General features: G+C 43.8%; 1 protein-coding gene across 34 annotated transcripts in view; it reads right to left on the reverse strand.

The window, feature by feature from the left end:
• Positions 1-21,442, reverse strand: part of LOC134225499 (patronin) — a 303,747-nt gene extending 282,305 nt beyond the window's left edge. For 15 of the 34 annotated variants that reach the window (XM_062705624.1, XM_062705622.1, XM_062705621.1 and 12 more), the window contains exon 1: positions 21,165-21,442. The gene's annotated coding sequence lies outside the window, so the exon portion shown is untranslated. Of the gene's footprint in view, positions 1-11,585; positions 11,816-11,913; positions 12,038-20,652; positions 20,791-21,164 lie in introns of those variants that run through there. The other 19 variants (XM_062705634.1, XM_062705647.1, XM_062705643.1 and 16 more) reach the window with 5 other exon arrangements.
• Between the last annotated feature and the right edge of the window lie 6,040 nt (positions 21,443-27,482).

Here is a 27,482-nt window from a genome sequence, read left to right on the forward strand (position 1 = left end):
AGACATACGATGGATGCCCACTGCGGGACGTCAAAATCGTCATCGGTGACATGAACGCTCAGGTAGGAAGGGAGGAAATGTATAGACCGGTCATCGGACCGGATAGTCTGCATACCGTATCGAACGACAACGGCCAACGATGCATAAACTTTGCAGCCTCCCGCGGAATGGTAGTCCGAAGCACTTTCTTCCCCGTAAGAATATCCACAAGGCCACATGGAAATCACCTAATCAAGTAACGGAAAACCAAATCGACCACGTTCTAATCGACGGTAAATTCTTCTCCGACATCACGAACGTACGCACTTACCGCAGTGCGAATATTGAATCCGACCACTACCTCGTCGCAGTATGTCTGCGCTCAAAACTCTCGACGGTGATCAACACGCGTCGGAGTCGTCCGCCGCGGCTTAACATTGGGCGGCTACAAGACGGTAGACTAGCCCAAGACTACGCGCAGCAGCTGGAAGTGGCACTTCCAACGGAAGAGCAGCTAGGCGCAGCGTCTCTTGAAGATGGCTGGAGAGATATTCGATCCGCCATTGGTAGCACCGCAACCGCTGCACTTGGCACGGTGCCCCCGGATCAGAGAAACGACTGGTATGACGGCGAATGTGAGCAGTTAGTGGAAGAGAAGAATGCAGCATGGGCGAGATTGCTGCAACACCGCACGAGGGCGAACGAGGCACGATATAAACAGGCGCGGAACAGACAAAACTCGATTTTCCGGAGGAAAAAGCGCCAGCAGGAAGACCGAGACCATGAAGAAACGGAGCAACTGTACCGCGCTAATAACACACGAAAGTTCTATGAGGAGTTAAACCGTTCACGTACGGGCCACGTGCCACAGCCTGATATGTGTAAGGACATAAACGGGAACATTCTTACGAACGAGCGTGAGGTGATCCAAAGGTGGCGGCAGCACTATGAAAAACACCTGAATGGCGATGTGGCAGACGAAGATGGCGGTATGGTGATGGACCTGGGAGAACGCGCGCAGGACATAATTTTACCGGCTCTGGATCTCCAGAAAATCCAGGAGGAGATTGGCCGGCTGAAGAAAAACAAAGCTCCTAGGGTTGACCAACTACCAGGAGAGCTATTTAAACAGGTGAGGCACTGGCTAGAGCGCTGCACTGGGTCATTACCAAAAGTTTTGCCGCAGGAGTGGATGGAAGGTGTCGTGTGTCCCATCTACAAAAAGGGCGATAAGCTGGATTGTAGCAACTACCGCGCAATCACATTGCTGAACGCCGCCTACAAGGTACTCTCCCAAATTTTATGCCGCCGACTAACACCAATGGCAAGAGAGTTCGTGGGGCAGTACCAGGCGGGATTTATGGGTGAACGCTCTACCACAGACCAGGTGTTTGCCATACGTCAGGTATTGCAGAAATGCCGCGAATACAACGTGCCCACACATCATCTATTTATCGACTTCAAAGCCGCATATGATACAATCGATCGGGACCAGCTATGGCAGCTAATGCACGAAAACGGATTTCCGGATAAACTGATACGGTTGATCAAGGCGACGATGGATCGGGTGATGTGCGTAGTTCGAGTTTCATTCTCGAGTCCATTCGAAACGCGTAGAGGGTTACGGCAAGGTGATGGTCTCTCGTGTCTGCTATTCAACATCGCTTTGGAGGGGTAATACGAAGGGCAGGGATTGACACGAGTGGTACGATTTTCACGAAGTCCGTCCAGTTATTTGGTTTCGCCGACGACATTGATATCATGGCACGTAACTTTGAGAGGATGGAGGAAGCCTACATCAGACTGAAAAGCGAAGCTAAACGGATTGGACTAGTCATCAACACGTCGAAGACGAAGTACATGATAGGAAGAGGCTCAAGAGAGGTCAATGTAAGCCACCCACCACGAGTTTCTATCGGTGGTGACGAAATCTAGGTGGTTGAAGAATTCGTGTACTTGGGCTCACTGGTGACTGCCGATAACGATACCAGCAGAGAAATTCAGAGGCGCATAGTGGCTGGAAATCGTACGTACTTTGGACTCCGTAAGACGCTCCGATCGAATAGAGTTCGCCGCCGTACCAAACTGACTATCTACAAAACGCTTATAAGACCGGTAGTTCTCTACGGACACGAGACATGGACGATGCTCGTGGAGGACCAACGCGCACTGGGAGTTTTTGAAAGGAAAGTGTTGCGTACCATCTATGGTGGGGTGCAGATGGCGGACGGTACGTGGAGGAGGAGAATGAACCAATGAGTTGCATCAGCTGTTGGGAGAACCACCCATCGTTCACACCGCGTAAATCGGAAGACTGCGGTGGGCCGGGCACGTAGCCAGAATTTCGGACAGTAATCCGGTGAAAATGGTTCTCGACAACGATCCGACGGGAACAAGAAGGCGAGGTGCATAGCGGGCAAGGTGGATCGATCAGGTGGAGGACGATTTGCGGACCCTCCGCAGACTGCGTGGTTGGCGAAGTGCAGCCATAGACCGAGCTGAATGGAGATAAATTTTATGTGCAGCACAGGCCACTCCGACCTTAGTCTGATAATAAATAAATAAAATAAATAAAATACAAAAGAATAAGACCAAAAATTAATTTACACAATACTTGAGCCATAATCTGTTATTAAATTATTTTTCAATACCAAATGCATAACCAATTATTATTCGTTTGGTATTGAAATACCTATTATGTCTCAAGTATTCTGCATATAAGTTTTTAATACTACTTTTTGGTATTTTATCCATTATGCAAGGCTAGTTCATACCAATTTCTGTTATCGCGGTCGTCGCTCCTGCTCTGGTCTGGCAATGACGAAAAGAACACGTGCGTTGTGACACTTGAAAGTTTAAGCAATTTGTTAATCGATTGTTAATCCGCCACAAAAGTTAATTTGTGATATTTTTTTGGAACATTGCATTTTTCACCAAAAAAAAAAGATCTATGTGCAAAAACAATTAATATTTGTGATGTAACGACAACGATACGCGTCAACGATACGCGGCTCTTGAGAAGGAAGTAAAACGCTCATGTCGACGGGACAAGCGAGCGTGGGCAGACTCTCTGGCCGACGAAGGAGAGAGAGCCGCCGCAACCGGGGACATTCGCCTCCTCTACGATATCTCACGACGCTTAAGCGGGGCGGACATGACTGCAACGATGCCTGTGAAAGACGCGAATGACCAGTTATTAACCGACCCAACTGACCAGCTGAAACGCTGGTTCGAGCACTTCGAACAACTTATTTTCAAGTACCAGCCAGGCCACCACCACCTCGGCATGACCTGCCTAGGATCCGACGTATAACACGCGTCAATACCGAAGCTCCATCACTGCTAGAGATTCAAACAGCCATCCAAAGCATGAAATCGAATAAAGCCCCAGGGGTCGACCGCATATCAGCCGAGATGCTCAAAGCTGACCCCATGACATCCGCTCAACTACTGCATCGTTTATTTCGTAATATCTGGGACACCGCAACTTTCCCGGTCGACTGGATGCAAGGTATCTTAGTGAAGGTGCCCAAAAGGGTGACCTGACTGTATGCGATAACTGGCGAGGCATTATGTTGCTGTGTACCGTTCTCAAAGTTCTGTGCAAAATTATCCTAGCCCGGATTCAGGAGAAGATCGATGCGACTCTCCGGCGGCAGCAAGCCGGATTCCGTGCCGGAAGATCCTGTGTGGACCATATTGTCACGCTCCGCATCATTTTGGAGCAGGTCAACGAATTCCAAGAGTCCCTTTACTTGGTATTCATTGACTACGAAAAAGCTTTCGACCGTCTCAATCACGAGAATATGTGGGGCGCCCTGAGACGCAAGGGGTTCCTGAGAAAATCATCGGCCTCATCGAAGCACAGTACGAGGCCTTTTCGTGTAGAGTGCTGCACAATGGGGTCCTGTCCGACCCTATCCGGGTCGTAGCTGGTGTGAGGCAAGGATGTATTCTATCACCGTTACTGTTCCTCATCGTAATCGATGAGATTCTGGTAGATGCGATTGACCGTGAACCAAACCGCGGGCTGTTATGGCAGCCTATAACCATGGAGCACCTAAACGACTTCGAATTGGCGGATGACGTTGCACTACTCGCGCAACGGCGCTCTGATATGCAGAGTAAGCTCAACGACCTTGCCGATCGCTCCTCCTCGGCAGGTTTAGTCATCAACGTCAACAAAACCAAATCGTTGGATGTAAACACGGTGACTCCTTCCAGTTTCACAGTAGCCGGGCAACCAGTGGAGAATGTTGAAAGCTTCCAATATCTTGGTAGCCAAATGGCGTCAGACGGCGGTACCAAGATCGACATAGGCGCACGGATCAAGAAAGCAAGGGCTGCCTTTGCGAGTTTAAGAAATATCTGGAAAAACAGGCAGATAAGTGAACGCACCAAAATACGAATTTTCAACTCTAACGTGAAATCTGTGCTGTTATACGCTAGCGAAACATGGTGTGTATCAGTGGAGAACACTCAACGGCTGCAGGTGTTCATTAACAGATGCCTGCGGTATATAATTCGGGCCTGGTGGCCTCACAACTGGATCTCAAACAACGAGCTCCATCGTCGTTGTCACCAGAGGCCGATAACAACAGAAATTCAGGACCGGAAGTGGGGCTGGGTCGGCCACACTCTACGTAGGGCGGAAACGAAATCTGTAAGCAAGCATTAGTCTGGAACCCAGCGGGACATCGCAGCAGAGGCAGACCCAGAGGCTCATGGCGGCGAAGCCTCAATAAAGAAATAAAAGAAGTCGACCGAAATCTAACCTGGCAACAGGTTAAAGCGATAGCCGGGCATCGCTCAGGATGGAGATCTTTCAAGTCGGCCCTTTGCACCACCGGAGGTGTATAGGATCCATAAGTAAGTAAGTAAGATGTAACGACTCTCGACTCAAGAACATCATCATTTCCTACGCGAAGAAACTCAACCACCACAATATGTTGAGAGAAGTGGAAGCAGAATACATACAGAGATTTACTATTGTTTTGCGAAGTTCTTTGGCTAACCCGTGGTACCCTTGCTTGAAAGATTTTATTCTCTTCGAAAGGAAATCATATTATTTTTACAAGATAAAGCAAAACTAACGCCCAAGCTGCATAATCCTGAATGGGCTTGCCTTTATAGTAGATGTCATCAAACATTTCAATGACTTGAACCCAAAGTTACAAATCAGGGATCATCACGTTGAACTTTTAATATCCAACATGCAAACGATTGAAAGAAAATTAAAACAATTTGTCAAAAACTGATACATTTCTCCAATCCTGTATAAAACAGTCGAAGCATTTGCACAGAAATGTTCAAACCTGTTCGCTAATTTTTAATAACACAATTCATTCCTCAACAGCGTTTACTGATGTGAATAATATACCTGGAATGTTTCAAATGAAGGTAATTGACACATCTTTCGTAAGATATTTTTTTCTCTGCAGTAGTACACATCTGTGTGACTCTTATCAAGAATGGAAGCAGTAAAAAGTAATTGTTGATATTCATGAGAAAGAGGAAATAAGCACAAAAAAAATTGTTCAAAGACAATTGAATCATTTGTTTGAGAAACTGCATTACATCTATTACACAATTCCGAGAAAAATACAAAAAAAAACTGTTTTTAAACAAATTGGCCCCGAATCTTTTGATTTCTTCAATACAGATCAATAGTTTTAGGCAAAACTCAGCATCCTGGGGTACTTCCAGTTCGAAAACTGCAAGCAGTTCTCCATAATTGGTCTTCAAAGTGCGTGTACATATGTAGTTTCTCAAACAAACGAAAAATTCTTCATACATTTCCGAACACATTTTTTTTTTTCAAGAACATGAAAGGGCTTCCATTTTTCCGGGAATCAACTTCCCGGGAAACGGGAAATGAAATAATAATTTCCCGGGATTTCCCGGGATCCCGGGAAATAAAAAAAACTCTCCAAACTAGATCAAAGTGTAGTTCAAATTTTGTCGTAAAATGTGATTTAAAAAATATACGATCGACATCAGGGAGGCTTGCTATTTTGTCCTCAAATGATGAAAGAGTTGTGGAAAGCCTGAGACAGTTTTTGTTCAGTTCGAAAAACGTTTACTCCTTCTACAAAACGTTCGCCATGTCAAAGTATCAGCATCTGCTCTGGCTCAAGAGTAAGATCTGCAGTGTCCTGATGAGCTCCACTATGTGCTCGGAAATTGAATTTAAAAAGAAATTGAATCAAAAAGGATTGAAGGTCTTAAAAAACATTTGACAATAATAGGACAAACCTGCCAAAGCGGTCACTGCGTATGAACCTACTGAATAAACGAACGAAATATACAAACTAGTTCTTTGTCTCGCCTCTCTTCAACACGTGTTGGAATGCACCGTATGAGTATGTAACATTTTCAGTTATAACTGAAATTCTTAAGGTGATTATAGAATGAAGCCAGAAATCGGCCTTTTTGTAAACCACGTGCTTTTCCAATATTTTTTTTCAAGAGCACGAGATGAAAGAACCATAACGCGTATGGGGCTGAAATAATGGTAGATCGTTTGCTCAGTTATGTATGCTGGACAATCATAATTTGAGTTTCGGCACTGTACGAAAACTATTACGCTAGATTTGGGGTTTTGGAAATGTATGTAGATAAACATGTGGTGAATTTGAAATTCACCACGGGCTTCATTCTATAATCACCTTAAACTTTAAAAGTGAAATAAATATTGAGATGATGCTAGTAAAAAAATGTAATTGATACCCCAAAATCCGTTATCATCAAACTTAAAAAATAAGACAATTATTACTAAATATTTTAGTATGTTCATTTCCCGGGAAATACGGGAAACTGATACATAAATATGATTTCCCGGAAATCGTTTCCGGAAATGGAAGCCCTACACAAGTTGAGAGAGCCATAACATGCATTATGGGGTGAAACAATGGCAGGTCATTTTCCACTTATGCTGAGCAATCGACCTTATTTTCAGATCTGTACAATCATTATTACGCTAGATTTGGGCTATTGGAAATGGGAGTAGAAAAACATGTGGTGAATTGGAAATTCACCACGGGATCAATTGTATAATCACCTTAAGGTAGTTTAAGGCTATTATTATGTTCTAACAAGTAGCTTAATTGTTTTCAAACTAGCTGATTATTTATGAGTCAGTTATAGGATTCACCTTTCGGTGGCAAAATAAAGCTTTATCACGGCCAGGGTTGTAAATTTTCGGCAGCACTGGATGAAAGTGATGTTTTTTTATATCATGTTTTTATTTTCTTCCTGCTTTGAAATCAACCTCACATTCCCGGAGAGGCAGAAAAGTAAACAACAGAACTCACATCACCCACTGCGCCGCGAAGATGAAATTTACCACAGCAAAATGTACACATTCACCCAGCAAATTGAAAAAATTCACCACGCGTTTAAATGGGCCACTCACAGTCATACGGTAAGGAGCGAACTGAGCAGCCTGTCAGAGCGACTTGTGAGTGGCTGAATGCGAAATTGAACGGTCGGTGTTGGAAATGATTTTTTGGCTGCACCCAGTCGCACTCACCACGGCGGCGATGAAGGCGACTGCAGATTATACTGAGATCCATGTTTTTCACTGCATTGACTGTGAAATATTTCTACCCTGATTCCCTAGCTATTAGTAATCATTATCGAGAATAAAGCCGTCATAAAATTGTTCATGTACCATCATTATAATATATGGTATTTTGTATTATGTTTCTTTAAATTGAAACATAACAAAATAAGACTGCCACCACGTTCCTAGTTTTGAAAAAAAAAACTTCTATTCAGTGAGTCCAACAGTCGATTCTCTACGAATGTCTATAAACTTGAACACATTTTTAATTAACCTATCTAGTAAGTTCATTCAAAGTTAATTGCCTATATTCCGGGAATTAAACTTGGACATTAATTTACAATGTTCTGAAAACTCATATGTGAATATGTACATTATGTGAAAGATATTGATTTGAAAACTGTAGAGGAGATAACCACTTCGAACCTACGACCCTTGAGTCCCATCTAAGGGGATGTGATTACCTCCAATACATTTTTCAAATCAATATCTTCCACATAATGTACATTAGAGTGGGGCGCAGTTGTATGGAAAAACGCAAACTTCGTCCGATCAAGTGAGATCAAGGTTTTTCTGAATCGTTCTGGGACCCCAATCAACTGTGCAAAATATGGGCTCGATTGGTTGCAACCTCGCATGCCGCATCGCGTTTTAAATTTACATGGAGATTAGTATGGGAAAACGTACCTTTTTACATTTTTACTCTTAGCGGCTTCAATTTATCATCAATCACGTGATTTTCTACGTTAGCATCTAGTCTGGAAGCTGCCGAAAGACTTTGCCGAAGAAGGTGCGTATCTGGAAGGTCTACAAAACATGTTATTACGTTTCGAAAATTGATTGTGTAAACCATATGCAAGAAAACAATGTTTCTGCCAGCACTACCGGACAACCTATGGTTCTCGAAGGGCAAAACCCATCTTCCTTCTAGTCGGATTTTTTTCTTTGTGAAATGATTCCGGATAGCTCCCATTAGCTCTAAAGCCCTATAAGATCAATTATTTTGAAATAATACTCAGTTAAATTATTGGTCTACGTAGTACGGCAGTGCTGGCAGAATAAACGATTTTTTGCATATGGTTTGAACACTCAATATTCTAAGCGTTATAACTTTTTTCGTGGACGTTCCAGCAACGTGCCTTCTTCAGCAAAGTTTTTCGGCATCCTTTGGGTTATACTTTAACGCAATGTGCCACTTGGTTTACGATGAACTGAAGCCTCTAGTAGTAGAAATGCAAAAATATACGTTCTCCCATACTAATTTCCATACAAACTTCAAACGCGATGCGGAAAGCGAGGAAGCAACCAATCTGTCCCAAATTCTGCACAGCTGTTCGGGACCCAGAATGGCTTCGAAAAACCATTGATTTGAAAAAATGACCATGACGCCCCACTCTAATGTACATGTTCACATCTGAGTTTTCAGAACTTCCTAGCTAGTTTAAAGCTTAGCTACGGCTCATCGTCACAGGGAACGCCTCAGAGAAAATTGCCGAAAAGAAGAGAATTTACATCATTCTGACTGATGAAAAAGGCCTCTGCCTGACTGCACTACCATTCAAGGCTCCAAGACACGATGTCCGTTGTATCACATGCACATGCGTAAAATCAGTGCGCCAGACAGGTTTTCGTGAGGGCCGATCAACGACGAATCAGTTGTTTAGCCTGCGGATGATCCTTGATAAATTCCGGGAGTACTACTTGCAGACTCACCATGTGTTCATTCATTTCAAATCAGCGTACGATTCAGTGAAAAGAAGCTGTGGCAGTTAATTTCCGAACATGGTTTTCCGGCGAAACTGATTAGACTGATTCTGGCCCTTTTTTGGACAGAGATCCAGATAGGTACTGCGGCACTCAGTTCAGTCAGATATTTCAGTTCAGCGGGTGGACGTAAATCCAAATTTGCGCAGCCGAGACCGCTGAAAATTGTAAGTTTGTATTACGCTTAGTGCTCACTCATTTGCCGTTAGCGACTACGTTTTTATCGCAAAGATGTATATAAGATGTTAAAATGCATCATCAAAACAAAAATTATAGCTTTTTTCAATGCATTTATTATGGAGCATATTAGGAGATGCACTTCATTGAGTATAGGATTGCTCAAACGATTTTGTTGGAGAACCGATGGAAAGTTTGTGGGTGTTTCATTTCATGAACACATCTTTTGCTAATATAATGGATCGGCCGTCGAGTATTTCAGCTAGTTCCAGAAATGCCCTGACAGACGATGAATGTAACCATTTGAACCTAAGATCAGAGCTTGAGATGTCATTTTTCGAATCCTGATTTTTTACAAACATCAATTGACATTTCATTCAGCTGTACAAAAACTTGTTGCTTTTAAGAGGTGAGCGTGAGCCACCCAAGGGCTGAAAACCTCTCAAATAAAGAAAAAAAAACTTGTTGCTGACTTCCTTTTAGATTAGAATTTTGCGATATGGTAATCGATCGATCTTATATTATGCATAAATAGCTACAACAATTATCAAGGGTTTGCGATATACCATCTTTCTGTAGTTTAACACTTCCGACGAACTTCGTTTCGCCTAAAATTGATTTATTCTCTTATTAGTTCTCGAGTTATGCAGAAACTTCTGGTTCATTTGTATGGGAGTCCCCTTTTTTCAGTAGGGGGAGGGGTTTCTAACCACCGCAAAAACATATCTTCCCTTTCAAAACATCCACATGACAGATTTGGTTCCATTTGCTTGATTAATTCTCGAGTTATGATGGAATTGGTGTTTCATTTGTTTTATTTGTCCCCCTTTCCAAAGAGGGAAGGGTCTCGAACCGTCTTAAGATCCTTCCTCGGCCCCAAAAACCTCTGCAAACAAATTTTCACGCCGATTAATTCAATAGTTTCCGAGTCTATAATAAGGGTCAAACAGAAATTAAATTTTATGTATATAGAAGAAGATAAATAGATTAAGAAGTTTACAATTTACAACAACAACTAAGCTGCCTGAATGTCCAGCAGTCTATTTTCGTCTAAAAGCATCAACGAATGGGGCACATATTATAACCAACGAAACAAGTTATTCAACAAGTTATCCGAAATTATAATAAATGATAAGCGGCGGCCATGAGCCGTATCCGAAGATAAACGACTCACTTGATCAATACTGATTTACATAATCATATTCTGTTACGTTTATGCTTTTTATAGTCTCGTGGTGAAAATAATCAAGAATGTCGAACTATCGAGCATGACAAAAAAACTTTTTAGTAACGTGGAATTTAACGACCATCAAAAATTTGCAAGAATATAACATAGTAGGAATAACGAAATTAGCTTTCGAATTTATTTAAATTTGCAAATGTGAACAGTTTCATTTTCCACCTTAGGATCATCTTGTCTCTAAACAAAGTTATGAAGCAAATCCTTGTTCGCCTCATTCGGTTATCATGTTCATTACAAAAAAAATCTTTTGGTTTTGTTCTTGTTTCTAATATGAGAGCGAAGAGATGACAAACGGTCACCAGTGTCGAATTTGAATCACGAAACCAATCAGGACGAAAATATGAATTGATTTCAGAAACCTAATAAGCGCATTTTTTGGGACTGCAGTTACTATCCCAGGACTTCATGCTAGATCAAATTTAGATTGATAGACAATCCAAACGCCATATACAGTTTTCCATGAATAATGGAATGAAATCTTCTAAATTCGGATCGTTACCCAATACCTAACAAATCATTGTTCGTTTCAATTCATGCATCAAACACCAAACAATTTCAAGCTACAAACACAAGACATAGTTCTATAAATGTAATGTTTAGCTTTCTCAGTTTCACTCAATAAGCACTTTTGTGGATTGCACTTCTCTCTCTCCCAAGCAGTTGTTTGTTGCACATTCAAAGTTGCTGTTTTTAGTGTTTATGACCGAGCAGCATCAATTGAAATTGACGACCGCGCGCACACATCATCGCCGAGTAAACTGGCCACGGCCTGGTCACCACCTCCGCACCGTCTTCGTTCAATCGATGAGTAATCCACAAGCACGACACACTGCGGCAGCTATAGCACACAACACACACCCGATATCTTCCGATTGTATTCTGATTCACTAATGGGTATGACCGAATATCACTGGCAGCGGTCGCCGGCTGTCACTGTTGGGCACAATTCCGGCCAGCTGGTGCGGCCATTGCGGTCCAGTTCCGGACGGATTCACTGCGGTGCGGTGGAAGTTTTCCCTACCACCGGTGCAAATGTCTTGCCAACATTAGCACTGCCCAGTACGGTTTCCAGCAACGATGTGCGGCATCTGAAAGAGTCGAAGCAGAAACAGAAACACATTTCAGTAAAACGTATAGGGAAAAAAAAAGTGATTTGGTTCATTGAGGGAAAAAAACATGATCATACAGTGGAGAAAAAGTGTAGGTACATATTACCGAGTTCATTCAAGCACTATACTGCAGAAACTGCTAGTGGAGGAGTTGAAAAAAAGATAGATACTCAAGGGTATAAGTCGTACTGTGGGGTCCGCACTGACTGACTGCTGGCTGACTGACGAACGAACGGCGATGATGATGGTGGGCTGTGTAGCTCTTGTTGAACTTTTTCTGTAGTGGTATTTGTGAGCGAAGAATGTTGAAAGTGGGATAGTGGGATGTTGAGTTTGGCCAACATACCAATGATAGCGATTGACAAAACTTTTTCATAACGGTAAAAACATTTGGTTTTGCAGCATCACGTTTTAAATGAACCAGGTAGGGGAACGGTTCGCCACTTCATCTCATAGTTCCTATTTCCATCCCATCAAAAACAAAGCAATGGAAAGGAATTTCGTTTTAAATGAACCAGGTAGGGGAACGGTTCGCCACTTCATCTCATAGTTCCTATTTCCACCCCCTCAAAAACAAAGCGCTGGAAAGGAATTTCGTTTTAAATGAACCAGGTAGGGGAACGGTTCGCCACTTCATCTCATAGTTCCTATTTCCATCCCATCAAAAACAAAGCAATGGAAAGGAATTTCGTTTGTTTATTATTTTTGTGATTTTTTTCAGCATTGAGCACGCGTATTGACAAAAAGAAGCGACGAATTTGGTGCCGTATTTCTTTGTTTTGCGATGAGATGAATATATGTTTAGTGAGATGGAGATAGGAACAGTTCCCCTACTTGCATTTTTTTAACGTTTTGTACATAATCCCGTTTTTACGCCTATACTTCTCGATTTTTGCTCATCTGAAATGTGTTTTTTTCTTCTTCCTAAACAATGGAGGGGGAATCTGCTCAACAGACATCCTGGGTTGACCAGGAAGTGCGGGGTTAGGGATCACCGAGGGAGGCAGGACTACATCCCCGACCCGCTAAACCGTTTCCATTGCCGCCAAGCCCATAGTCCCTTCGGTACAACCAGAAAGTAATGCTTCAAAGGGGGGCAGTGCACAACGCACCCTCGAGGTTAGCTGCGTGTCCTTGCAGCACCGAACATCGTAACTCGCTTTTTTAGAAGAACACCATGGTATCGTGCCAGCGCGTTGCCGGCTTTCCAGGTGGCCTTACCACGCCCTATGTCCTCGGAAGGTGGGAAGGGTCGACTTCGCGCCTGCTTCCCTCTGCACGACTGGTATTAAAAATGATGATGCCGCGTGCACCCCAAATTGACCTTTCTGCGATAGGGCCTATTCGCCAGCACACAGAGGGACTTGCCAACGCGGTGCCTATGCCTGCCCCAGCCTTGACGAGGACCCCTTTCCGTCCTCGGGCTCGGAACCCGCCCGGTTGACCGATGCCGCGAAAGCGACGATACCATGTTGTTCTTCGCGCGGCCACTTGTTCGGTATGACCCATGAAGCCGACTCCGATCCCTTGGACCACCTCTTATTTGCGCCTGAACTAGCCATCGATTTGGGCGATAGCCGATAAAACGGCGTTCCAGCCAACTTCATCTTTACACATCCTCCGAACTGGGTTGTCCGGGGTAGTGTCCAGACCACATGTGGCAAGCATTAAACGCCAGGCACATCGAACCCCCCATGGGGTGCTTGCTGTTCACAGCTTTGCTGGAACAAATCAAACAATTGGGAGGGTTCGTGCAGCATTGTGCCTTATGTCCCTCCAATCCACAGCGTCGGCAGAGATTGCTTCTGTCAGGGCCTTTGCAGTCCCATTGCTTGTGCCCCGGTTCCAGGCACTTGAAGCAAACTTCGGGTTGCTCGTATATGCGCACAGGGCATACCGACCATCCCACTTTGACGCTCCCTAATTTGACTACCTTGGAGTCTTGGAGTCATCTTAAATGTGTGTAGCATATCAATTTCCAACTAGTATTCTCTATGAATTATTAAGAATTTTATGTATATTTTGCGTTGGTTTGGTGGTGAATCAAGACCACACGTTCAAAAATACAGCATAGTTGAAGGCAAACCTTGTCGTCGAATCATATTACCGCCAGGGAATGACCCAATATAGAACGTTGCTCCCGACCGCTTCTTTGTCTACATATATAGACTAGAGTGGGGCGTCATGATCATTTTTTCAAATCAATGGTTTTTCGAAGCCATTCAGGATCCTGAACAACTGTGCAGAATTTGGGACCGATTGGTTGCTTCCTCGCTTTCCGCATCGCGTTTGAAGTTTGTATGGAAATTAGTATGGGAGAACGTATATTTATGCATTTCTTCTACTAGAGGTTTCAGTTTATCGTAAATCAAGTGGCACATTACGTTAAAGTATAACCCAAAGGATGCTGAAAAACTTTGCTGAAGAAGGCACGTTGCTGGAACGTCCACAAAAAAAGTTATAACGCTTCGAAGATTGAGTGTTCACACCATATGCAAAAAATCATTTATTCTGCCAGCACTGCCGAACTACGTGGGGCAATAATTTAACTGAGTGTTATTTCAAAATTATTGATTTTATAGTACTTTGGAGCTAATGGGAGATATTCGGAATGCATTCACAAAGTAAAAATTCCGACTAGAAGGAAAATGGGTTTTGCCCTCTGACAATTACAGGTTGTCCGGTAGTGCTGGCAGAAACATTGATTTCTTGCATATGGTTAAAACAATCATTTTTCGAAACGTAATAACATTTTTTGTAGACCTCCCAGCTGCGTACCTTCTTCAGCAAAGTCTTTCGGCATCTTCCAGGCTATATGCTAACGTATTGAGTCACGTGATTGATGATAAATTGAAGCCGCTAAGAGTAAAAATGTAAAAAAGTACGTTTTCCCATACTAATCTCCATGTAAATTTAAAACACGATGCGGCATGCGAGGTCGCAACCAATCGAGCCCATATTTGGCACAGTTGATTGGGGCCCCAAAACGATTAAGAAAAACCTTGATCTCACTTGATCGGACGAAGTTTGCGTTTTCCCATACAACTGCGCCCCACTCTAATATAGACCTATATGTGGACGAAAAATCAGAAGGAATAAATTTTGGCTGTTACGCCCTTTTCAAATGTTGATCTAGATTTATGCTACTCATGCACTTTGCACTCTGGCGCTGCTAACTTTCCACGGCGTTTCGAATATCCACTTCAAACCTCTTACTGCCGGGAAAAAGGCAAGTTTTCGCTTCTCCATTCCATTGATCTTCAAGCTATCGAGTCTAGGATGTTCATTCTCCCGAGTTTCGGTGCTTGTGCTAAACAAAACAATGGGAACACACGCAAGGAGCACCAGGTCAGCCCGATTCCACTATTTATCTCTGAGGCCTCGTTCACGCGGCGTGGTCCTGCCGCGGATGTGATAGATGTTACTTTTGTGTGACAAGAAAATGTTCACTGGGTTCACCATCAATTTATCAAGTGGTTATTCCTCCGTGATTAAAAATAACCCTGCTCCGGAGTATGATTAGATTTGACAGTTCGACAGTTAAACTTTGCTCGCGAGAAAATTGGCGCCAAATCAATTTTGCTCCAAATAACTATCAATCTGTCAAAACTCAAATGGGTCGGCTTCGGGGTAAAATTTAACCACTATGGGAAAATAATTATCGAACTGTCAAATTTTAACTAAAAGTTAAACGAATCGGTGGAATGGTTCACAGCCTTTAAAAGCCCCGCAAATAGGATACGTTTACGTTGCGTTTAACACATTTCCCATGGAAGAACTGTGCAAACGTATCCTATCTGCGGAGCTCATAACACGATCGATAAATATAAATACCTTAGCCAATGGTATGAAAAGTTCTCTTTTTGTCGCAACGCAAACGTATCCTATCTGCGGAGCTCATAACACGATCGATAAATATAAATACCTTAGCCAATGGTATAAAAAGTTCCTTTTCTGTCGCAAACACGCAGGAAATTGTTGGACGCGTAAATTTTCAAAATTAGGTATTCGAAATTGTGTTGAAAGCTACTCCCTCAAAAAGAGATTCAACAAATACGCGCACAGCGCTGAAGAAGTGTAAGATCAAGGTTGATGTAGCTCTATTACCCCATTTCGAACAAGACTGGCAACTCCATCCAGCGCTACAATTGGAGTAGCGACAGAAAGTCTATTGCTTGCTGACGCCTATTATTCAGATCATATTCAAAGCCAGACCAGCCATCTTTAATCGGCTACCCCACCGATGCAGCGAGCCCAAAGTAACATGCCAACGCGGCTCGTCGGCGTCGTTGCCGCCAATGCATCGTCTATGGCAATAAATGTAATAAATTATAGAGGACGAATGTCGCCGCGGTTCCCTTTGTTATCGTCCCCAAACATGTTGGGTACCTATCTGTCAAAACGTAGTTTTTTTCTTCGTTGACTTTTAGTGCCCTATCCTCGCCAGCAAAAGATGTTTCGCCAGTGTCGACAGCGACAATCTTCCTCTATCATGAGTCAACTGCGTCAACACTCATGAGTCAACTGCGATCTCTGGAATCAAATTTCTTTTAACTTTTGATTGAGTATCTGATTCCAAACACAGCTAGCCTGCATTGATTGAATTGTTGTCAAATCCAAATCTTTAGTCATTAAAACATCTTCCCGTTTCAGATTTGCTCTCCACATCGCGACTGACGAACACTTAGTCACCGAATCGTACATTCTGTAGCCTTTGGAGTAGTTGGCGTAGCCTACTAGAATACAAGGCCTGGATTTCGGATCGCATTTCTTATTATTTATTTTTGGGATTTTGGGATATAAGCCATCGCATTCGATCCGAACACACGCACATCATCTTCAAACGGTATGACTTTTTAACTTTTGTCGGTGATCGGTTGATCAAATAGATGGCCGTTAATGCCGCTTCAGCCCAAAATCGCTTGTCCAAGCCAGAGTAAAACAACAAGCATCTGGTACGTTCTTAAATTGTCCGGTTCATCCATTCCGCAAATCCGTTTGCTTTCAGAAACTGCTCGAACTTATCATTACCATATTCGGTTCCATTGTCAGTTCGTATCTACTTGATAAGTATACCAGTCTGCTTTTTAACTCAGTCTTGAACTCCAAGAACGCGCGCCTTTAGGGTGATAACATACTGACGCGTCGAGCGACACGGAGCGCGTCCAACACCTCGTAAAGCATAATATCAGCAAGAGAAATTATTTTGTCTTGGACGCGTTCGCATACGCATACGCGTGAGTATGTCAGACTTGAGGAAATAGACGACTGGGTTATATGACTGGCATCATCTATGAACGTGACAAAGTATTTGCTTCCCTATATAGATGACTTCTCCATCGGTCCGAACAGATCCTTCTAATAGTTCACTTGACCGGTTGTCTGTTGACTTGAACGGAAGTTTGTGGTGCTTACCTTCAGCACACCGGGCGCACTTTGAATTTTCTTTCAACTGATGTACATTCCAGTAATCATTGACGGCAAACGCTTCACACTGTCCAAATTGAGATGCCCGTAGCGGCGGTTGACATGATCTCATCAACGTACTCCTCGACGAATGAGCAATCTAGCCTGGTCAATTTTCGAAGCAAGCTTATCATTCTGTAGCGGCCGCAGTTTTGAAACGCCGTTTTTCATCTGTTCCATGCTTCTTTCGCTGTATTAGACCGCTGGACGAGGCAATAATTAAACAACTCAATTCTAAGGCATGTAGTAGCCAGGGGCAGCAGGGACTATGTCCAAGGGCTTGACGATCCCTCTCCAAGCCATCTGCGAGTTGTGGTGCCTGCCTAGGATGTGGTGGGGTTTGACAGTGGGCTCTGTTAAACCTCTATAAAAAGCTGCATGTATCCGCAAGTAGGTTTCGCCAAAGCGATCGTGTGCCGCTCAAAGCGCACAAGCCCAAGTTCTGGTGTTAGGTGGGACGCTAAACAGACTGACACGATGGCCCTCCGAAGAGACAGGAGGTTTGCGCAGGCCCAATAAGCCGCCTTTAAAATCAACGCACGACATAGAAGATAATATGACTCAATACAATCGGCAACGACCTAGGCGACGAATAAAGGATCACGATTGGAAGCTTGGAACATGGAACAGCAAGTCGCTAGGCTTCGCAGGTTGCGACAGGATAATCTACGATGAATTACATCCCCGCAACTTCGACGTCGTAGCGCTGCAGGAAATCTGCCGAACAGGACAGAAAGTGTGGAAAAGCGGGCATCGAGCGGCCACCTTCTACAAAAGCTGTGGCACCTCCGGCTTCATAGTGCTGGGGAAGATGCGCCAACGCGTGATTGGGTGGCAGCCAATCAACGCAAGGATGTGCAAGCTGAGGATTAAAGGACGTTTCTTCAACTATATCATCATCAACGCGCACTGCCCACACGAAGGGAGACCCGACGACGAGAAAGAAGCACAGCTGGAGCAGACATACGATGGATGCCCACTGCAGGACGTCAAAATCGTCATCGGTGACATGAACGCTCAGGTAGAAAGGGAGGAAATGTATAGACCGGTAATCGGACCGGATAGTCTGCATACCGTATCGAACGACAACGGCCAACGATGCATAAACTTTGCAGCCTCTCGCGAAATGGTAGTCCTCGTTGCAGTATGTCTGCGCTCAAAACTCTCGACGGTGTACAACACGCGTCGGAGTCGTCCGCCGCGGCTGAACACTGGGCGGCTACAAGACGGTAGACTAGCCTAAGACTACGCACAGCAGCTGGAAGTGGCACTCCCAACGGAAGAGCAGCTAGGCGCAGCATCTCTTGAAGATGGCTGGAGAGATATTCGATCCGCCATTGGAAGCACCGCAACCGATGCACTAGGCACGGTGGTCCCGGATCAGAGAAACGACTGGTATGACGGCGAATGTGAGCAGTTAGTCGAGGAGAAGAATGCAGCATGAGCGAGATTGCTGCAACACCGCAGGAGGGCGAACGAGGCACGATACAAATGGGCGCGGAACAGACAAAACTCGATTTTTCGGAGGAAAAAGCGCCAGCAGGAAGATCGAGACCGTGAAGAGAAGGAGCAACTGTACCGCGCTAATAGCACACGAAAGTTCTATGAGAAGTTGAACCGTTCACGTAAGGGCCACGTGCCACAGCCCGATATGTGTAGGGACATGAACGGGAACCTTCTTACAAACGAGCATGAGGTGATCTAAAGGTGGCGGCAGCATTACGAAGAGCACCTGAATAGCGATGTGGCAGACAACGGTGGCAATGACATGCGACTTGCGGCTCCGAATCTCCAGGAAATCCGGGAGGAGATCGGCCGGCTGAAAAACAACAAAGCCCCTGGAGTTGACCAACTACCAGGAGAGCTGTTTAAACACGGTGGTGAGGCACTGGCTAGAGTACTGCACTAAGTAATTACCAAAGTTTGGGAAGATGAGGTTTTGTCGCAGGAATTGATGGAAGGTGCCGTGTATCCCATCTACAAAAAGGACGATAAGCTGGATTGTAGCAACTACCGCGCAATCACATTGCTGAACGCCACCTACAAGGTACTCTACAAAATTTTATGCCACGGACTAACGCCAATTGGGAGTTCGTGGGACAAGACCAGGCGGGATTTATGGGTGACCGCTCTACCACAGGTCAGGTATTGTAGAAATGCCGCGAATACAACGTGCCCACACATTATCTATTCATCGAATTCAAATCCGCATATGATACAATCGATCGGTACCAGCCATGGCAGCTGATGCACGAAAACGGGTTTCCGGATAAACTGATACGGTTGATCAAGGCGACGATGGATCGGGTAATGTGCGTAGTTCGAGTTTCAGGGGCATTTTCGAGTCCCTTCGAAACGCGCAGAGGGTTACGGCAAGGTGATGATCTGTCGTGTCTGCTATTGAACATCGCTTTGGAAGGGGTAATACGAAGAGCAGGGATCGACACGAGTGGTACGATTTTCACGAAGTCTGTCCAGTTATTTGGTTTCGCCGACGACATAGATATGGCACGTAACTTTGAGAGGATGGAGGAAGCCTACATCAGACTGAAGAGAGCTCAAGAGAGGACAACGTGAGCCACCCACCAGGAGTTTGTATTGGTGGTGACGAAATCGAGGTGTACTTGGGCTCACTGGTGACCTCCGATAACTATACCAGCAGAGAAATTCGGAGACGTATCATGGCAGGAAACCGTACGTACTTTGGACTCCCCAAAATTGAAACCAATCAACGCTTACTATAATCTAACACTTTCTCATATTTTACACGATAATATTATAAAATTGTTATTGTAAATTTAATAGCGTAATCTGTATAGGCTATTAGCTTCACTGCCGTTATACGCATAACTGTCTCATGTATATAGGGAATCCCAGCAAACATGGGACAAATATACGTATGACGGCAGTTCATTCAACATACAATTTCATTTATTATGAAACCATTAGCCTTGCTGAAGATGGTTTTGAAAATTCTCTTCTGGCATCTTTGTTATCAATTATTGATATTAACATTAATATTTTAAATGCAGATATGGTAACAATTTTTAGGCAGAAAATTATTGAGATTTCCCATTATCCAACTAAACATCAACAGTAGATCCACTTACACAGTGTTAAATCCTACGCATCCGATGATGAACCGAAGAAAACACACCCATACTGAAGCGTCCATCATTGATGACAATGACGGAACTGAAAATATTACCATTCAGCGGATGACAGAAGGAACCTTTGTGCCAACAATTTTCATCTTATCATCAGCTACTTCCGGAAGACAAAAAACCCAATCGCAATCAAAATTGTTAACCTTAAGGGTCGAATTACAATAGAAAAGAACCTCCACTCACCAGTTAGTCCCGTTCCAAGCAGCATCCAGCACCACAGCGAATCCGAACCGAGAAGAGTCCCGTTTCTTTTCGGAGATTTCTCCTCGCACTACACCCCCACGACAAAAAGTTCCACTACAGGTTCCTCTACCTTCTGCGCTGCATCTGATGCTGTACTCAACCACTGTCACTGTCTTTGTTCACTTTTTTGGCCCCCCAAAGCAACATACATTTCCAGAAAGTGATTGGCAAAGCAATTAAAATTTCGTGTTATCCAAACGAATTCTTCATCTCCACTCCGTTGTTCCGGTTGTTCCTTGACCCACATCAAAGTTCTTGTTCTTGATAAAAAAAAATAAAATTACTTCCAGTGTAGCTAATCCAAAATTCAAACCACCATCAATGACGAATTTTCACCCCATAATTCTTGTCGAGGCCAGGAAAGACAACCAACTATGCTTCCATATCATTTCAAGTGCCCATTCGATGATGACCCAACGATGGAAACCGATCCTGATTCATTTTTCACAAACCTCACAAAACAGAAGAAAAATCCTTCTCCCCGCAGAAGATCCGAACACAAATCGCACTCACAACTTTTTCACACATAAACTTGCACACTTTCTTCGCATCAAAAAAGCAAAAACAATTCCGAATGTGTCTTTTTCGCACGGTCTTTTTTTTGCTACGGATAATGATAATTTTTTCAATCGAATTAATCAGAAAACGCGAACACCAAATCGCACCTCGACGGATCAAAACGACGATCTTTTCACGACTCAGCTCCAAATGCGACTTGACGACTCTCGCGAACGACGACAAGCCAGCGACGACACGACGGGAGCATAAAAAAGTGACAGCTTCGCAGGGGTGCCAGGTGATGGTTTTCTTCGCATGATACGAAATTGGGTTGTTTAGGGGTATATATGTTTTAACATATTCTGAATCTGCATAAAAAACTGAGCCTAACCCCAATTTTTCAGAATTTTTGGAGCCCCGGAACTATTTTTAATTTGCATTTTAAATTTATATGGGGCTAAAAATTTGTTCTTATGCTGCATGGGCCAACTGTCATTCTATGAATGTTAGTGTCATTCTATCGATTGGAATGGCTTATTGTTTGCTGTATAAAAATGTAAATAAAAGGTTTACCAGCAAAATAAAAATATGTTGGAGATCAGGAGAGCATGCTCTTTATGTTAAACTGCAAAAAACTCGATATTTTTCTGAGCTAAACAACCCAATTAACGAGGTTGACGCTTATTTTTCATAAAATCAAACTTCTACCATGAAGAATTTAAAGAACTTTTCTATGAGTCCAATTAAAATTAAATTCAAAAATAGTTTCTTTAAACACGCGTTCTATCAAGCATCGTTTTATTTTTTTATTTCAATTGATTTTTTAAATCGCTACTTTTCTGGCAACACATAATCGACCACACGGTTATTTTTTTCGTGCGGTTGGCAGCAAAGGCAGTAAATGACATAAAAGAACGAGGGGTCATCTGAACAGGAGGTGCTCGATTTATGTTGGGTTCACCGATAGGGTTGCTCAAAAATTTCGAAAAGTGCGAACAATATTTTTTGCACGATGATTATAAGCTACGCCATCTTTGTCACATATTTCACCAATACGAGTGCACTGGGAATGCAACATAAACAATAGACCTCTTCATGTTTTCAAAGAGTATCAAAAATTCAACCGGTCAGCCCAAAATCACAATTCTTATGCTAAAATAAGCCTCATGTCAAGTTTTCAGGTAATTCGGATAAAATTTCGAGTTGGCTTATAAATCGATTTTGTGTTTTTGGGCTATTTTCAATTTTGAAAAAAAAAATCTTAAAAGAGATATAAACGCCGAAAACTATGGCAACAACCTCTATACGGAAGCTTTTGGTGTGCTCTACAAGTCTTGTGAACATTGCGATTGGTTCGATTCACGTTTTGACCATGTTAAAGTGATTTTCGGGCTTTAAGTATATGTACATAAAAAACACTGTTTCCCCTAGAAGTCGTTGATCTGAAAAATTCTTGAATTTATGACAAATCATGTGAGCCACCTACCGCGAGTTTGCATCGGTGGTGACGAAATCGAGGTGGTAGAAGAATTTGTTTACTTGGGCTCACTCCCAAAAATGATACCAGCAGAGAAATTCGGAGACGCATAGCGGCTGGAAATCGTACGTACTTTGGACTCCACAAGACGCTTCAATCGAATAGACTTCGCCACCGTACCAAACTGACAATCTACAAAACGCTCATTAGACCGGTAGTCCTCTACGGACACAAGACCTGGACGATGCTCGTGGAGGACCAACGCGTACTGAGAGTTTTCGAAAGGAAAGTGCTGCGGCAGATGGCGGACGATACGTAGAGGAGGCGAATGAACCGCGAGTTGCATCAGCTATTAGGCGAACCATCCATCGTTCATACCGCGAAAATCGAACGACTGCAGTGGGCCTGGTACATAGCCAGAATGTCAGACAGAAATCCGGTGAAAATGGTCCTCGACAACGATCCGACGGGAACAGAAGGCGAGGTGCACAGCGGACAAGGTGAATCGATCATGTGGAGGACGATTTGCGGACTGGATTGGAATTCTTTTGGATTTGATTTGGATTCTATTTTAGTTGAATTAAATTGGATTTGGATAAGATTGGGTTTGGATTGGATTTGGATTCAATTTGAATTGGATTTTGATTTTATTTGGATTGGATTTAAATTTAATCTGGATAAAATGTGGATCGGATTTGGATTGGATTGATTTTGCATTGGATTTGGATTAGATCTCGATTAGATTTGGATTGAATTTTGAGTAAATTGGGATTGGATCTGGATTTGATTTGGATTAGATTTTTAGAATGGTAGTCCGAAGCACCTTCTTTCCCCGCAAAAATATCCACAAGGCCACATGGAGATCACCTAACCAAGAAACGGAAAACCAAATCGACCACGTTCTAATCGACGGTAAATTCTTCTCCGACATCACGAACGTCCGCACTTACCGCAGTGCGAATATTGAATCCGACCACTACCTCGTTGCAGTATGCCTGCGCTCAAAACTCTCGACGGTGTACAACACGCGTCGAAGTCGGACGCCGCGGCTTAACATTGGGCGGCTACAAGACGGTAGACTAGCCCAAGAATACGCGCAGCAGCTGGAAGTGGCACTTCCAACGGAAGAGCAGCTAGGCGCAGCGTCTCTTGAAGATGGCTGGAGAGATATTCGATCCGCCATTGGTAGCACCGCAACCGCTGCACTTGGCACGGTGCCCCCGGATCAGAGAAACGACTGGTATGACGGCGAATGTGAGCAGTTAGTGGAAGAGAAGAATGCAGCATGGGCGAGATTGCTGCAACACCGCACGAGGGCGAACGAGGCACGATATAAACAGGCGCGGAACAGACAAAACTCGATTTTCCGGAGGAAAAGCGCCAGCAGGAAGATCGAGACCGTGAAGAAACGGAGCAACTGTACCGCGCTAATAACACACGAAAGTTCTATGAGAAGTTAAACCGTTCACGTAAGGGCCACGTGCCACAGCCTGATATGTGTAAGGACATAAACGGGAACCTTCTTACGAACGAGCGTGAGGTGATCCAAAGGTGGCGGCAGCACTACGAAGAACACCTGAATGGCGATGTGGCAGACGAAGATGGCGGTATGGTGATGGACCTGGGAGAAAGCGCGCAGGACATAATTCTACCGGCTCCGGATCTCCAGGAAATCCAGGAGGAGATTGGCCGGCTCAATAGCAAAACAGCTCCTGGGGTTTACCCCCTATCAGGGGAGCTATTTAAACACGGTGGTGAGGCACTGGCTAGAGCGCTGCACTGGGTCATTACCAAGATTTGGGAGGAGGAAGTTTTGCCGCAGGAGTGGATGGAAGGTGTCGTGTGTCCCATCTACAAAAGGGCGATAAGCTGGATTGTAGCAACTACCGCGCAATCACATTGCTGAACGCCGCCTACAAGGTACTCTCCCAAATTTTATGCCGTCGACTAGCACCAACTGCAAGGGAGTTCGTGGGGCAGTACCAGGCGGGTTTTATGGGCGAACGCTCCACCACGGACCAGGTGTTTGCCATTCGCCAAGTACTGCAGAAATGCCGCGAATACAACGTGCCCACACATCATCTATTCATCGACTTCAAAGCCGCATATGATACAATCGATCGGGACCAGCTATGGCAGCTAATGCACGAACACGGTTTTCCGGATAAACTGATACGGTTGATCAAAGCGACGATGGATCGGGTGATGTGCGTAGTTCGAGGGGCATTCTCGAGTCCCTTCGAAACCCGCAGAGGGTTACGGCAAGGTGATGGTCTTTCGTGTTTGCTATTCAACATCGCTTTGGAAGGTGTAATACGAAGAGCAGGGATTAACACGAGTGGTACAATTTTCAATAAGTCCGTCCAGCTATTTGGTTTCGCCGACGACATAGATATTATGGCACGTAACTTTGAGAAGATGGAGGAAGCCTACATCAGACTGAAGAGGGAAGCTAAGCGGATCGGACTAGTCATCAACACGTCGAAGACGAAGTACATGATAGGAAGAGGTTCAAGAGAAGACAATGTGAGCCACCCACCGCGAGTTTGCATCGGTGGTGACGAAATCGAGGTGGTAGAAGAATTTGTGTACTTGGGCTCACTGGTGACTGCCGAAAATGACACCAGCAGAGAAATTCGGAGACGCATAGTGGCTGGAAATCGTAGACGCTTCGATCGAATAGAGTTCGCCGCCGTACCAAACTGACAATCTACAAAACGCTAATTAGACCGGTAGTCCTCTACGGACACGAGACCTGGACGATGCTCGTGGAGGACCAACGCGCACTTGGAGTTTTCGAAAGGAAAGTGCTGCGTACCATCTATGGTGGGGTGCAGATGGCGGACGGTACGTGGAGGAGGCGAATGAACCACGAATTGCATCAGCTGTTGGGAGAACCATCCATCGTTCACACCGCGAAAATCGGACGACTGCGATGGGCCGGGCACGTAGCCAGAATGTAGGACAGTAACCCGGTGAAAATGGTTCTCGACAACGATCCGACGGGCACAAGAAGGCGAGGTGCGCAGCGGGCAAGGTGGATCGATCAGGTGGAAGATGACTTGCGAACCCTCCGTAGACTGCGTGGTTGGCGACGTGTAGCCATGGACCGAGCCGAATGGAGAAGACTCTTATATACCGCACAGGTCACTTCGGCCTTAGTCTGAATAAATAATAATAGATTTTTATTACATTTGGATTGGATTTGGATCAAGATTGGATTTGTATTTGATTTGGGTTGAATTTTAATTGGATTACAGTATACCCCCGCTGATCCGACAAATGTATGACCTCTCTCTCTCTCTCTCTCGTTAATCCGACTGTCAAATCCATACAAATGAACCAAAACAAAATCACAGCACAATTTTGAAAACTGACAGCATAATGTGTTTAAATGGGTGTTGATACTTTTTAATCCGGAAAATTCCGAATTAGCTAGATCCGGACTAACGAGTCGTCGGACTAGCGAGGTCCGGATAAGCGGGGGGATACTGTAAATTGGATTTTTATTATATTGGGGTTGGATTTGGATGGAATTTGATATGGATTTTGATTTTATTTGGATTGGATTTGAATTGGATCTGAATTAAATATGGATTGGAATATGGATATTATATTGGATTTGGATTAGATTTTGAATGGATTTTGATTGAATTTGGATTGAATTAGGACTGGATCTGGATTAGATTTGAATTTTATTTGGACTGGATTTGGATTGGATTTGAATTGGATTTTGTTTTGATTTGGATTGGATTTAAATTGGATTGGAATTCTTTTGGATTTGGATTGTATTGGGATTGGATTTTAATTGGATTTGATTTGGAATTGATTCGGATTTAGATTGGATTTTGAATTGGATTTGGATTTGATTTGGATTGGATTTGAATTTGATCTGGATTAAATGGATTTTGACTGGATTTGGATTGGATTAGGACTGGATCTGAACTGGATTTGATTTGCATTGTATTTTTATTGGATTTGAATTTTATATGAACTGGATTTGGATTGGATTTGAATTGGATTTTGTTTTAATTTGGATTGGATTTGAATTGGATTTTGTTTTAATTTGGATTGGATTTAAATTGGATCTGAATTGAATTAGATTGCATTTAGATTGAATTTGCACTTCTTTCCTTTTTAATTGGATTAATGTTAGTTTGGACTTGAATTGAATTAGGTTTAGAAATTTAAATTTTTTACGGCTTGATTGTACTACATTATGAATCTTTTTAAAGAATTGCGATAGGAGTTTTGATTTTCAATTCATTGTACAATAAAAGATTAAAAAATAGGTTCACAAGGTCACGTGGATCTCCCGTTACGGCTTTACAGAAAATCAAATCGACCACATCTGCATCAGCCGAAAATGGAAACGGAGCCTTCTTGATGTACGGAATAAACGTAGTGCCGATATCGCATCTGATCATCACCTCCTCATCGGCGAAATACGGCTGCGCATTGCGCGGATGCGTCGGTAGGAGGAAAGAGTTGGACGACGATTCAACACACGCCGACTGGAAGATGCCACGGTGAAACGGTCCTTCGTTGAAGAACTAGAGACGCGTGCTGTAGATATTCCGGAAGGTGGCAGCGTGGAAGACCAATGGACCGCCATCAAGAATGCCTTCATCGCCATCAGCGAGAACCATCTGGGCGAACTGCGCACCCAGAGAAAACAATGGATCACCGATGAGACCTGGAGGAAGATAGAGGAGCGAAGAGAAGCCAAAGCCGCGATAGAGCGATCAAAAACCAGAGGAGCCAAAGTCTTAGCCCGTCAACGATACGCGGCTCT

Source organism: Armigeres subalbatus, chromosome 3 (genome assembly GCF_024139115.2).
Source record: "Armigeres subalbatus isolate Guangzhou_Male chromosome 3, GZ_Asu_2, whole genome shotgun sequence".
NCBI lineage: Eukaryota > Metazoa > Arthropoda > Insecta > Diptera > Culicidae > Armigeres > Armigeres subalbatus.